The sequence below is a fragment of the Macaca nemestrina genome, chromosome 9 (assembly GCF_043159975.1).
Source record: "Macaca nemestrina isolate mMacNem1 chromosome 9, mMacNem.hap1, whole genome shotgun sequence".
Classification (NCBI taxonomy): Eukaryota; Metazoa; Chordata; class Mammalia; order Primates; family Cercopithecidae; genus Macaca; species Macaca nemestrina.
The window spans coordinates 56120968-56136199 of NC_092133.1; the positions used below are offsets into that span (position 1 = coordinate 56120968).

The 15232-nt window shown below is 41.3% G+C and overlaps 1 protein-coding gene and 1 long non-coding RNA gene across 31 annotated transcripts in view; one reads left to right on the plus strand and one right to left on the minus strand.

Annotated features, from left to right (window-relative positions):
- The window catches only part of LOC139356237 (uncharacterized), a 102130-nt gene that overhangs the window by 69609 nt on the left and 17289 nt on the right, over positions 1 to 15232 (plus strand). The window lies entirely within an intron of this gene.
- LOC105466182 (ankyrin 3) overlaps positions 10228 to 15232 on the minus strand; it is a 703092-nt gene continuing 698087 nt past the window's right edge. For all 30 annotated transcript variants that reach the window (XM_011715205.3, XM_071069573.1, XM_071069576.1 and 27 more), the window contains one exon: positions 10228 to 11658. The gene's annotated coding sequence lies outside the window, so the exon portion shown is untranslated. The remainder of the gene's footprint in view (positions 11659 to 15232) is intronic.

The window sequence follows — 15232 nt, forward strand, 5'->3', positions numbered from 1 at the left end:
TTTAACCTGCATCATTCAATCTGATTCTCTGCATAATCCAGTGAAGTATGGATTATTGACCCATTATATGGATGTGGAAACTGAGGCTCAGAGAGATTAAGTGACACGTCCAAGGTCTTACAGCTAAGTTTTATATGGTATTCAAAGGAGTTCATTCTTCAGAAGTAATATGATTAGAGGTTTTGAAAGAAATATATGCTCATGACCAAGCATGGTTGCTCACACCTGTAATCCTAGCACTTTTTTTTTTGTTTGAGACAGAGCCTGGCTCTGTCACCCACGCTGGAGTGCAGTGGCATGATCTTGGCTCACTGCAACCTCTGCCTCCCGGGTTCAAGCGATTCTTCTGCCTCAGCTTCCCAAGTATCTGGGACTATAGGCACACACCACCACACCTGGCCAAGTTTTGTATTTTTACCAATACAAAATTATGGAGTTTCACCATATTGGCCAGGCTGATCTCGAACTCCTGACCTTGTGATCCACCCGCCTCAGCCTCCCAAAGTGCTGGGATTATGGGCGTGAGCTACCACACCCAGCCAATCCCAGCACTTTGGGAGGCCGAGGCAGGTGGATCACCTGAGATCAGGAGTTCAAGACCAGCCTGGGCAACATGGTGAAACCCCGTCTCTACTAAAAAAAATACAAAAATTAGCTGGGCGTTGTGGTGGGTGCCTATAATCTCAGCTACTCAGGAGGCTAAGGCAGGGAGAATTGCATGAACCTGGGAGGCGGAGGTTGCAGCAAGCCAAGATCGCACCACTGCACTCTAGCCTGGTTGACAGAGTGAGACTCTGTCTCAAAGAAAAAAAAAAAAAAACTATTTTCAAGTGTCAGAGGTAGGAAGACCAATTAGGAGGTTATTGCAGTTACTCAGATGAGACTGGGGGACCTAAGGTAGGGCTGTGTGAAAGGCGACAATTGAAGAGACTAGGAGATATGATAGACATGTTTTTGAACTGGATGGGGTAGGGTAGCAGGGTGAGTACCTGAAGGTTTTTCAAGTGTCTGACCTGGTCACGAGATGGATGGTGATGCCATTCACAGAGAAGAGTATCTGAGCTGACTTCTTTTGAGGGAATGGGCATGTATTCATGTCTGGATATGAGGAATTTGAAGAGTCTGTGAGGTATCTGAGTGGACAGACCTCTGGCTACTGATATATGAGGTCTGGAGATTAGGGCAGAGATATGGTGGTGGGGGGAGTTAAAGACTGGGAATTATCAGCACATTAATATTTACTAAAGTTTTGGGAATAGATAAGATCACTCAGAGTTTTGGTCTATCCCAATGGTAAAAGGATGGGTAGGAGAAGAGGATCTCCTTGGGACCAACTAATCAGGAACACCTAGAGAAGTAGCAGGAGACCCAGCAAGAGGACTCTGAGGGAAGACAAAGGAAGAGAAAGGATGCTCAACAGGCTGAATGTTTAAAGGAATCAAAATTGCAGCTAGATAGGAGAAATGAGAAATAAGTTCTAGTGTTCTATACCACTGTAGGGTGACTATAGTTAACAATAATATATAGTTTCAAATAGGAGGATATTAAACATTCACAATACACAAAAATGACAAATATTTGAATGATATATATGATAATGACACTAATCTATTCACTACATTATATGTACCAAACATCACTCTGTACCCTATGAATGCATACAATTATTTGTCAATTAAAATACACTTTAAAATTTTCTCTTAAATAAAAGGTAAGGGCCAACGAGTCCTCATAACATTTCGATTTGCAGTCACAAAGACCTCAGATGAATCCAGCTGGAGCAAGATACCTTTTTGCACCGTCCCCTATACATGACTCTTTAGGTTCATCCATAAACCAACTGAGAGGCAGTAGGGTGTGGTGCAAGATGTGAGTTCTAGTCTTGATTCTACCACAAGTTGTCTGTGGGACACTGAAAGAGTCATTTAGCTTCTCTGGGCCTTAGTTTGCTCATGCTTCCTCATGTCAGTCAGTCAACAATTAGGATTTCATAAGTAGTTGTTTCTTGTTCTGCAGTTGATATTGGTTAGCTTTTAAATCATGCAAATGACACACACATCCAATGGCTTCTTTATTCTTTTTTTTTTTTTTTTTTTGAGACGGAGTCTCGCTCTGTCGCCCGGGCTGGAGTGCAGTGGCCGGATCTCAGCTCACTGCAAGCTCCGCCTCCCGGGTTCCCGCCATTCTCCTGCCTCAGCCTCCCGAGTAGCTGGGACTACAGGCGCCCGCCACCTCGCCCGGCTAGTTTTTTGTAGTTTTTAGTAGAGACGGGGTTTCACTGTGTTAGCCAGGATGGTCTCGATCTCCTGACCTCGTGATCCACCCGTCTTGGCCTCCCAAAGTGCTGGGATTACAGGCTTGAGCCACTGCGCCCAGCCCTTTATTCTTTATTCTTATTCAGCTGGCTTTAGAAAATGTGTTTGGTGAAAACTATGCTTCACTTACTTGGGAGAGGGATGAGAAATTGCTTTGTTAAGGTTACATGAAGATGGATTCCTATGGTACATGTCCAAAAAGATAGGTTTTCAAGCCCATGTATATCCCCCAGGTAACTCAGGAACACTTTTCAAATATGGACTCGGGTTTCCAAGCCTTAGAATCTTGCATGGTGAACCCAGTGTGTAATAGAACCTTGCACCTACTTTTTGCAAACATGCTGATGCGAGCAAACACACAAGATATGATTGATGAAGATGGCTGCTGAAAGCAGTGCCTAAAATTCTTGTGATGTCTAAGCTCTCAATGATAAGTCACTCTTTTCCATCTTTGTTCCTCCTTTCTCCTCAAATTCTGATTCAAACAAATTTTGCTCATGCTTCTTTGGATGGCTTTATGCTTCTAGCCTCTTTATTCCTTTTGCCCAGACCTCCTTTCTTCACATATTAAAGTCATACTTGCTTCTCAAGTTCTAACTCAAATGCTGCTCTTCTACTAAGCATTCATTCATTAAACTAGTATTTATCGTGCATCTAATAAGTGCAAGGCTCTCTGCTAGGCCATTTCCAGTTCACTTCATCAACCAATCCTGAGATCATTATGATAAGGGAATAATACTGTTAACAATCATAACAGCCAACATATGTGGCACTTACTGTTTTGCACTTTATACTAATATATATTGTAATGTTTTCTTGAGAAGAAAGTGGTACAGAATTACAGCCTGGTACGAATTCTTTATTTTGATACTGGTTGATGCTCTGCATAGCACTGCTCTAGCCACACCAGCTTCTTCCTTCTATTCCTCAAAAAATGTCAAGTGCGTTCTTTTCTCATCCCATCCCATTTGTACTTATTGGTAGAGGGCTGCCAGGCAAGCTCCATCTCAGCTTCCAAATGTCACCCTTTCTACGCCTTCTGTGCATACCCTCTCTCGAGTATCTTGATTCTCCCCAATTATTCCATCACATCACCATTTTTATTACCTTCATAGCATCTGTCACTATAATTACCTTGTTTATTTGTATACTTGTTTATTGTCCTTCTTATTCATTGCTGTATCCATAGCATTTAACACAAGGCCTGGCAATAGTAATCATTCAAACATTTGTTGAATAAATAAATGAGAGATGAAGGGAAGCACAAACAAGTATAGCTTTGGATAAATACCTTGTGAATGCTGTGAATGTCAAGGAAAACCACTCACATCTTCAGTGACTCACTATAAGGTATCAAAACTTCAGTTTGCCTTTGAGGGTTGCTATGCTTCCACCCCCAGTGAAGTCTTGCTGAGAAGAGCTTTATAACAACTCCCCCACCACAGTATTTCATGAGATTTCTGTTACTGTCAGGTGTCATAGTGTTTTTCCATTCTGTGCCAAGGACATGTGATGGGAAGGTTGTTAAAGTCATCTGGTATGTGTCATGGCATCAGATCTTTAGATGACTCTTTGAATCACCCAAGTACTGCACAGCCTCTGCGAAATTGGTGCTAGAAAAATGAGCCATCTTTCTGGCTGAAATGAAAATCTTGCTGGTTGAACAATAACAGAAAAGAACTGTTCAGGCAGCCTGAGTGAATACGTTCTATAATGTCTGCAACTCTTCTGACCCTAGCGCGGCAAAATGGTAGCTGCCATCTAAACTCTTTTGGCTTTACAATGGTCAAAAATCAAGTGCCACAGGACCCTGTGCAAGGCATGACAGAGTAGTAGAGACTGTAGAAAACTTGAGAGCACTTGCTCCAACGAAAAACAGTGCTAGTTAGCTCTACCACAATACTACAATGCAGGAATTCAGGCCCAGAATGGCCAGCTCTTCTGATTTTTCAAGAGAAGCTTGGAATCTGCATGAGGGGATGAAAGTGGGACATGGATGTATGTGGGTATGACTGTAAATCAAATTCAGCTCAAGCGGTATTTGTTTAGTTTATACTGTGTCCAAGTCACTGTTCTAGACATATGTATGTATCAGAAATAAAAAGGAATAAGAGCTGAGGCCCATGGACTCAAAAAAAGCTTTATTCTAGTCATAAAACCAAGATATGTTCTGAAATAAATACAACATAAGACTATATGGGGAGTGCTATGTATTACATAAGTTAACATACTGTATTTTTTTAATCAGCCGAACTAAAGAATATGCTTAGTAATGCAGTCGATTTACATTCTGGCTCAGGATTCTTGTCTCACTGCAGCCAGGTAACAAGGGATTCTCAGTCTAGGACCAGCCATGGGCTACACTTTATCACTGGTCTAAAGTGTAATGAGAGAAAGAGATAAGATGGCATGAGATGTGGTTATTACAGGTAGGCAGGGAACCATGCCAAGCCCAGATGGTATGGTGAAGTCTTCACTAAAAAGGCAATACAATGTGAGTAAAAAAGCTTAAGTGACTCCCTGAGATCCTCAGAGTCCTAGGGTTTGAAATGTTGCATAGAGAAAAACCAAGCTGTACTGAGGGGGGGATAAGAGGTAGTCTGTGAATCTGACTCAGGAGTCATTTGCTTATGCACACTAGTCTCACAGGGTGAGATAAAAAAAATCATACATTAATATATTTGTGTAGCATGATCTAAGAATGTGTCCATTTTGCAAATGCCAAGAGCTAGTGGCAGAGCTTGAAAACCGGCAACCCACAGGCATGTTTCATTTGGCCCATACACTATTATTAGGGAAAAAAATTAGTTGCCAATATTTAAAAAACTTCAAATCTGGCAGAGCTGGACTTATATTCCCACAAGGTAGCCTCATTAGAAGAGGAATGTGCTTACCCAGCACCCATCAGTCCTTAATGTCTTATACCTGACTTGTATATTAATTGGGATAGTGGTTATGCCACAGTAACAAATGACTAAAACATCTCTGGCTTACTAGAAAAGTTTGTTTCTTGCTCACATTGCTTATCCATGGTGGGTTGACTGTGGTTCTGCTCCACATCATCTTCACCCCAGCACCAGAGCAGGGAGCAGTCTCTCTGGAGCATCACTGGAGTGAGGAAAGGGTACATGAACAAAAATACACTACCTCCTAAAGTATCTGCTGTTATTTCATTGCCCAAAGCAAGTTCCATGGCAAAGGTGAAGGCACTGGGGCTGGGAAGTGTAATCCACCCTCAGGGAGCGGCAGCTAATATTTATGTACAATAGTCCACCACAACCCCTTTGCTCAGATGACCTGTCTAGTCTCCATAGACACTTCAATGTGACCACTCTGGGCTAAGGAACTTGAGAATCTAGTTTTATCATGGCCAGAAGCATGAGGGCTACTCCAAAGCTTACAATGCTACAGCTGTCACCACTACATTTGTTTTATCATTCTTTAGAGCCACGTGTTCTTAAATAGGTTAATATTTCACAGGCTTTTCCCTCGATACTCTTTACTTCTTATTTCAGGCTCCACTTGGGCAAGGCACACTAACTATGATAGCAGTGTCAGAAAGCCAGGCTGTGTGATAGCTCTAGCTCCACTCTTCACCGCACTTAGGCACTGGCTTCCAGTGGGTGGGGTGTGCGCCCAGACTGAGCTATCAGACGTGTATTGCAGCATCGTTGAAGCCTAAGGCTTTACCATAAAGAACAGGTAAATGATTAGGCATGTGAAGCTCAACATTACAAACTGTCTGTGTACCCAGCTCTGCTCATGGAAATGTGGAAAGCACAAGCCTTGCTAGAGAGCAAGGGGACTACCAGAGGATGTAGATTTGAGTGCCAAATTGTGAGGTATTCCTTTAGTTTGCCAGTTGCCAGTGTGGACTGGCATCGGTAGGGGTAGGCTCTGTGAGGTGGTCAAATTTATGTAGGAATTGGCATATGGAAGGAGAACATTGTGCATGAGTTCAAAGTTACTACTGGTTTCACCTAAATTCAGAATCTCTGGAAGTCAGATGGGCTTATACAATATTATAGAGTTGGTTAGCTGCCTTTAAAATGTTTTTAAAGTTTTCTATTGAAATATTTTTGTCAGGTCTTGAGTCCCACTTAATTCTGACTAGCAGGCAGAATATGGAAGTGCAGTGGGGCTGGGTGGCTCACGCCTGTAATCCCAACACTTTGGGAGGCCGAGGCGGGCAGATCACCTGAGGTCGGGAGTTCGAGACCAGCCTGGATTACATGGTGAAACCCCATCTCTACTAAAAATACAAAAAAAAATTAGCCAGGCATAGTGGCGGGTGCCTGTAATATCATGTGCTTGGGAGGCTGAGGCAGGAAAATTGCTTGAACCCAGGAGGCGGAGGTTGCAGTGAGCCGAGATTGCGCTATTGCACTCCAGCCTGGGTGACAAGAGCAAAACTCCGTCTCAAAAAAAGAGAATGTGCATTGGTTATGCTCAGCAGCCACAAGGCTGTTCCTCCCCACCTTATATATCTTCTCACATTCTTCAGCATGCACTGCCTATGATGTGCTGCAGTAGTTTTATTTCCACAAGTCGTTCTATAATTTCCTGTCCTGAGGAGCCCTAATTTAGATTTCACACAGAGGCTGGTGGTATTCTCCTCACTTTGACGGTAGTGGGTAGGGAACTGATGTATCCTGTGCCTGGGAGAGCACCTGGAAAGTGGCAGGCACTGAGTTACATGTTGTGAAATGAGACGAATGATTGGAGGGATGCATGGGTTTGGAGAACCACATGATGCATCCTTCTCTTCTCAGTTACATGCTCCTTTATTCCATCCTCTTACTGGCATTGAGAGAGACGGGATGAAAATGAGGTAGATATCTGACTTGCCAGAAAGAAGGATTTTAAACAGCATAGTATCCATTTGCCTTCCTTTCCTTCCTCTAATGATATTAAACAGAGATGTGGGATAGAAATGAATAAAGTAGGTTGGATTTTAGAGGAAACGGGAAAGGAGGAGGAGCTGTGGTGAATGGTGAAACACATTTACTCAGCAACACCAAGGTGGAGGCAACCAAACTAACTTTGTTATAGACAGGAAGGTTCATGATGGGTTATCCACACTCTTGCCTGGTTTCTCAGTGGCCAGTCAGTGATGAGGATGAGCACCATCGACCATGGCCACAGGAAGGATGGCAAGTCATTATTCTCTCTCAGCTCTCAGAATTATGCCAATGGTTGAGTTAGATGACAAAGGAGAAGTGGTAGTTGAGGATGCTGGGGATGTGGGGGGGGGGTGCGGAATCAGGCAGGGAGATCATGTTTTTTGGGATATCAGAGTTATATGGTGGTCCTAGAAAAGAAGTCCTCAGAGGTATTGCTTCTGGTGTGCTTCCTGTGGCATTCTAAGATAGTTCTTCTCACTGCCTTAGAATCCCCTGAGCATGTTCATCTCAACTTTGCTATGGAACTCTTTTGGAATTGGTGAGGAGTCTCAGGATGTCCAGTTGGAAATGCAACCCTCAGGGCATCTTATTCCCTAACTCAGGAAGCACTAGGGGCTGAAGAGTAAAAATTCTTCACTTTATGTTCACCTGCTTGCACATATCGTATGTAGCTATCAGTGAATAAGTGTAGCAGATACGATGGTAAATTTCATTTTACTCTATTTTGAACTATCTGCATTTAATTCTATTAAAGAAATGAAAGCTGTTGGGCTTGTTACTAAGGATACTTACCAGAATCTGCTCTATTATTTAATTTTTGTATTGGTACATATTTAGCCAGGTAACCGTGTAAAGAAATTACACCACTGCCTTCCACCTCGTATTATTAAAATAACTCTTGAAAAGTTTGGTTCAAATCTCAATCTTGTAAATGTTTACTTCTGGACAATTTGATCATCAATTCATGAAACAGAAGCAGTGTGATATGCCTGCGAAATTACACACCATGTAATATGCCACAGCCTCTTCAAGCAAAGCAAGAATACCAAGACTCACTCAGATAAGAAGTTAGTTTTTGGATCACTGGCTTCTTTAGAGAGACTCAGAAGATGCCTTATTATTTTTGTGATTTATTTCTGGGCTTCTCACATATCCCTGTCATACAGCCAAACATGAGCTGATGCTGATAATAGTTTATTGGCCATGGAGAAAATCCTCAGTCTTGATGGAACTCCAGGATGACACCAAATGAACAGCGAGGAACATCAGGATGCCAAAAAAGTCCTTATTTACAGAGGAAAAGAGGCTAGCTGCTTATGTGTTCAATGAAGAAATAGATGCCTCTTAAAAGTATTGAAATAATACTGCATAGTGTATTGCCATAATTTGGCAATACAGTGATAGCATATTTTAATTTAATAAATTCAATAATTTAGTTAGAATATAAAATGAAAAAAAACAGCAAATATCCAGAACTTATCAATCACAATTCATTTTTTACAGTAATGTCAATCAATGAAAAGCTTAAATACATATTTATAAGCTGGCAGGCCAAATATTATGTTAGAAATACATAATGTATGTCACATTCAATCCACACATACATGTATAAATATATTCATATACACACATATGCAAGTTAAATCTTGAATGTCATATTTTGGATACTTCTGAGTAAACTTATGACCTTCTGCTTGATTGGAACCAAAGCATATCACATATACCTAAAGTCAAATTTTTGGGTATATAAACACAACTATTTAATACGTAAACAGGTATACATCATTGAGTTTCTGGTTCAGGATAAACACCTTCTCTCAAAGACTGAGTCAGAAATTCATAACTCTTAGATAGGAAGTTAGGACACCTATATTCTGATCCTGGCTTTACAGGCTCAGAACTTTTTGGGAAAGTTTTTTTTTTTAAACTTCTCAAGGGTCTAACTTTACCCATCATAAAATAATTTTGGTGCAAGGGTAGTGGCACATTTTTAAATTTGGGATACCACACAGATGCAACCTAGCCCCATTCTTTATGCAAAGTAGATTATCTGTGCATTTCTTCTGCATTGATAGTGAGTCCTTACTGGGGACAACTCATTCTACTTGGCAACAATCTTTAATGAACAGGCAATATATAACATTGCTGAAAGTCTCTAAGCACTCATGTAATTTTATAAAAGGATCATTACCATCAAAGAAAGACAGTACCTAATTCATAAAGGAGATATAAGGACTAAGTAAGTAAATGGAATGTGCTTAGAACAGAGAATAGCATGTAGCGAGCACTCCAGTTTTAGTGGTGATGATGACAGTTACTACTATCACTACTACCATATGCTAAGCTGGTAACTAGAATCAAAGTTAAAACAGCCATGGTCTCTGCCTCAGTAGAATTTAGATTCACGCAGTGTATGGGTTGCAAACTCATTGTCAGGATGTACAAATATAAGAAATGAGGCTGTGGCAGTGATACCTGTAGACCCCATACCTGGCTGGAGTGGGCAGGGACAATTTGGCCCCAGCAGGTTGTTACCTTCTGGGAATGAGGTCCATTGTTGCCAAATCTTGCTTTTTAAGAGAAGTTAGCAACTTGATTATGTGAAATTTCCCAACTTGTAAGAATGGACAATAAATATAAATTAATAAAACAAAACAAATGCTCTGTGGGCTAAAAGCAACTGCATGTTGATGGCTCCTAGAAGTGCCAGTCAAGTTTTTGACATGCTGGCTATGGTATCTCCAATTCTCCACTTTTTGAGATGGCCTGAACAGATGTGGGCAAAATTTACTTGTCAACTAATCTTTAATTCTTGGCTCCCCCAAGAAATGCACAGAATTTATAAGCTGGGAGCTTGCAGGGCACATATGAATGTTAGAGACTGTCATCTCATCAGTGACCACAGAGGCACAAAGAGGACCAACGGGGTGGATTGACCAGGACTCATATGACAAGGGATTAGACAACTACCTTTTGCCAGAAAACACAAGGAGACTGTAGAGCACAGATAGGTGAAGAGTTTAACACAATTTATTTTATGCTTAAATAATCGACTAGGTCATCCAGTGTATGGTTTTTCATACATATGTCATTAGAGCTATGTGTCAATGAATGCTGATTTTATGTGAATATAATCAACAAATTAAAGAATTTCACCAAAACCCAAATAAAAATGCCCTTGAAAACACAGCAGCCTTATTAACCTAATATGACACTGCTAGAATGGTTACAAATGATTGGCTTACTGAAAGGTGTCTACATCTTATAGCCAGTACACAATACAGTAATAATTTTACAGCGTGCTGCCATTCTACTAGCTAAGAATTTCTGTTCAGTCCGTTTTAAATACCCCCGACTGGGGCCTCTTATGAGCACCATCCACCTCTAAAGCGGCAAGCATTTACCCCCTTTTAAGCACTAACAGTTAGCATCCCCCCACCCCCTAAAGCAACTACTGTATAGGTTATTTTTTTTTTGTTGTTTTTAGGTCATTTCATTGAAAAATTGGCAATAGCAACAAATATTAGATGAAGGGCTTTGTGTTTACAGATAAAATCTTTTGTGTTGCAGTATATTGTAGTGTTTGCAAAATTGGAAAAGATTTAATCAAAATAAGGTGATACACATGCATCAAAATATTAGTATTCTGAAGAAAAAATTTTTTCACAGAACTACAGAATTCCTCATTTTGGGAATTATTTAAATTTACAGCAGATTTTAAAGATTTGTTTTTCTTTTTAAAATCAAGCTAGCAGTTTTGCATATACAAACATTATAATTGCTAATATACAAGAATCAGTGAAGAGTCCCTCCCCCACCCAGAATCCCTCCCTCCTCTTCTAGGGTGAAGTCACTTGAGACCCCTATTTGTTAAATGCATTTGCAATATTCTGTTTGTGTTCTAAGAGGCAGTGCCTTATCAACATTTTATTCTATTTTTCTGTTAGAATTTATACAGTGTTATTATTTACAGCAAAACTATCGATGTTTTAAAAAAGAAACAAATAGTGTTTATACCCTGACAGTTTGGGTCCAAGAAAAATAAGGCGAGCTGTTGTAGATTTAGTAATTTTAGTGTTTCTCTGTGATTTGATCATTCCATCTCCTTCTGTCCCTTCTGATGGCAGGAATTTCTTCCTTTTGTAAATGACACCAAATTACTTGAGATAAACTGTTAACAGCATGGCTTCTTGTATATACACTGCATTGCTAATTGCACACGCGCCAATCCGGAAATGAAAGTGATTTCCATGCTCTGTAAATTGGCTCATGCTAAATTAAAATGTGGGTGGTTTTCTTTTCTTTTCTTTTTGCATAAAAAAAATCATGCCATTAATGTGTGGAAGCAGCGAACACACACATACTTCTCGGTGAATTTTTACTTCCTGCTGACATTTCTTCCATGAATTTCTCAATACTGGCAGTAAAAACTTATGATCCTGTGGAAAGAGACAGTAGACAGTGAGTTTAGCTTTCTTTTTTTCTCTTTTCTTCTTCTTTTTTTATTAAGAGAACTAGTGTAAGCCTTACTTGCCATTCAACAGAAAAGTCTTAGAGAATAGAGGCCCTCCATTCCCTATGGGGTGGTTTAACATGATGCTGCTACCTGCTTGATGCCTTAGAGGGTGTACTGGAAAGCTCTTAGAAGGCAGTGACCTTTTCTAGGTGACCCTGTGACCTCCGGGAGCCTTGCTTATTATTGTATTTGTGTTTTGTAATTGTACTAGACCACCTGGTTCAACGTTTTTTTTTTTGAGACAGAGTCTTGCTCTGTCACCCAGGCTGGAGTACAGTGGCCCGAAATTGGCTCACTGCAAGCTCCGCCTCCTGGGTTCACACCATTCTCCTGCCTCAGCCTCCTGAGTAGCTGGGACTGCAGGCGCCCGCCACCACGCCCAGCTAATTTTTTGTATTTTTAGTAGAGATGGGATTTCACCGTGTTAGCCAGGATGGTCTCAATCTCCTGACCTCGTGATCTGCCCACCTCAGCCTCCCAAAGTACTGGGATTAGAGGCGTGAGCCACCGTGCCTGGCCCTCAACTTTTATGTAACAAAGTTGTGAGTTGTTTTTGAGTTTCCATGGACCCCCCTAGGTTGAAGGTCACATAATCTGAGCATGCCCAGATGAACTAAATATGCAACCATAGGAGGAACCTAAGTTTTCAGACTGAGGAGCTAATTAAGAAGCTTATGCCTCATGGCAGGATCCAATCAGATAGAGCCTTGGTGTCACCCCATTGCAGGATCCAGTCAGATCATGCCTCATTACCCTATGCTTCTAAAACATGACCCGGCCCCCAGCTTAGAGAGACAGATTTGAGTGGTTCCTCCTGTCTCCTTGTCAGTCAAGCAGCAATACACCTTTCTTCTGCAAAAACCTGGTGCTAGGTGTTTGGTGTTTGACTTTCCTCTGTGCACGGGCAAATACCCAGTTTGGTTCAGTGACAGTTTTGGAGACTGTGTTGGGAAGACCCTCTTCTAGTTCTGTCTGAAGCTCAGGTTATTCAACTGCTTGGGGAAGCCATTTTGTAGCCCTTTGGGCCTTAGTCTTATCTGTGAAATGAGGTGGCTGAGAGAGGTAATCTCTGAGACTTCCCTAAACATCAAAATGTAAGGAGTCTGGGACTTCCATGAGCAGAAAGGGCCAAGGATATGGAGTCAGGATAAAGCATCTCAGCTATTTCTGAATGCTTTGTAAGTCTCTCACTTCTCCAAAAATTCAACTGATTTTTCAAAAGGAGGAAAAGTGTCATTACTTCATTACAATGAAATTTGTTTTCCATAACCAAATTAAAATTAAAGAGAAACTTCTACCACTGCAAAGAACTTTAGCTTTTTTTGTCCCTGTCAGTCATAATGGGACAAATTAATTTTATTTGAGCTTTTCAGTGGAGGCTCCACTGAGAACGTCTTGTCTTGCTGGATGATTCCTGCATAAAGCATCTGTGTTTTATAACCAGTCTTACTGTGTCAAAATAAATCATTCTTTGGCAGAGGTTTTCATACTTTTGTGCACTATTGTGGTATGAATTTGCCTTTTCCATAAAATGAAGTTCTTCCCATATATTGTCTCTCCTCCTTGTTCAGTGTGAAAAGCTGACAAACTTGCATGCCTGCCTCAGAACAAGATACAGCTCCTATAGAAATCCTGAGTAAGACAAGAACAATTTTAAGAATAACCCTGCTCACTCACATATAAACAACAGACTATATCTGCAGATCTAGGACAACCTTTAGAATTCGACCTCTCTTGGGGCCCAGGCGTGTTTCCAGTGACCTTGAAGATGTTTACTTACCTCAGACAAGTATCTTCCTCTTTAGATGGGTCACCTAGGACACACTGGCTTATGGAAATATGTTGGGTACAGCACTTCCTCTCTCTGCCCCACTACAGGCCTTGGCTTCCTTTTTAGTATTAAAAGTGCTACTGACCTCCATGCCCCAGGTCACTAATGCTTGGAGCCAAGAACATGAAAGTATCAATTCCTCCTATGTGATTTCAACACCCCTCCCCTGTGACTCTGTGAGGTTCCAAAGAAGGAAAGTGACTCACTTGGGTAGATCATCTTGCAGAGGGTGGGCAAATCAGAAGATGATGATCAGGGTTTCCTCACCTGCTTTTATCATTTAATCCTAATCTTTTAGGCACCAGGCTTCTTAGATGGTCCTATGATAATGTTACTATAGTCTCACTCCCTGCTTTCTCTAAACCCCTCCCCCTGACTTTTTGAAGCTTAATATATAATTTATATACCATACTTCAGCTATTATAAATACACACCCAGGCTGGAATGGAATGGCATGATCACAGCTAACTGCAACTCTGCCTCCCGGGTTCAAGCGATTCTCCTGTCTCAGCCTCCTGAGTAGCTGGGCCTACAGGCGCACGCCACCAAGCCCGGCTAATTTTTTGTATTTTTAGTAGAGATGGGGTTTCATCATGTTGGCCAGCCTGGTCTTGTACTCCTAACCTCGAGTGATCTACCTGCCTCGGCCTCCCAAAGTGTTGGGATTATAGACAGGAGCCACTGCACCTGGTCTGGCTTGATAATTTTTAATAAATTTATGTAGATGTGTGATCATCACTACTTTTCTCCATGTCTCCTAAAAACCAATCCAACTTCCCAGGTTAATTTCTTAATGAGTAGCAAGGCCTTTCTCTTCTCACCTCAATCCAAGCAAATGTTATCTTTCTAGATATACTGGATATGTTTCTATCATTTTAAAAAATGCTGTGAATGGCCGGGCGCGGTGGCTCAAGCCTGTAATCCCAGCACTTTGGGAGGCCGAGACGGGCGGATCACAAGGTCAGGAGATCGAGACCATCCTGGCTAACACGGTGAAACCCCATCTCTACTAAAAAATACAAAAAACTAGCCGGGCGCGGTGGCGGGCGCCTGTAGTCCCAGCTACTCGGGAGGCGGAGGCAGGAGAATGGCGTGAACCCGGGAGGCGGAGCTTGCAGTGAGCTGAGATCCGGCCACTGCACTCCAGCCTGGGCGGCAGAGCGAGACTCCGTCTCAAAAAAAAAAAAAAAAAAAAAAAAAAAAAAAAAAAAATGCTGTGATTTATGCCTACTTATATTCCAGTGAGGATGATTTGGGTGATTTTTTAAAAGTGGGAGTTAGTTCCTCTTATACATTTTTCTTTTCTTAGTTATGCAATCAGAGCATGTTGGTCCCAACCACACTGGGTACAGGAAGGTCATTCATTGGACAAAAGACTACACCAGGTACCATGTTGCATAAAAAGCATGAGAACCTTGGCTAAGTGACTGTGTACTTACTGTAAAAACATTGACACTTGGTATAAACTGTGATGACAGCGCCATCTGATGGGAAGGTGTGAGGGCAGAAGCCATCAAGATGACATTTCAAAAATAGAATTTTGAATCATCTCCCTTTTCTGGTTTAGATAATGGATATTGAGATAGATGCAGTTACACTTAGGAATCTGTCTTTCTTTGGGTTTTGTATGCCTTTCAAACCTAAAGGTGGGAGAAACTAAATCAGA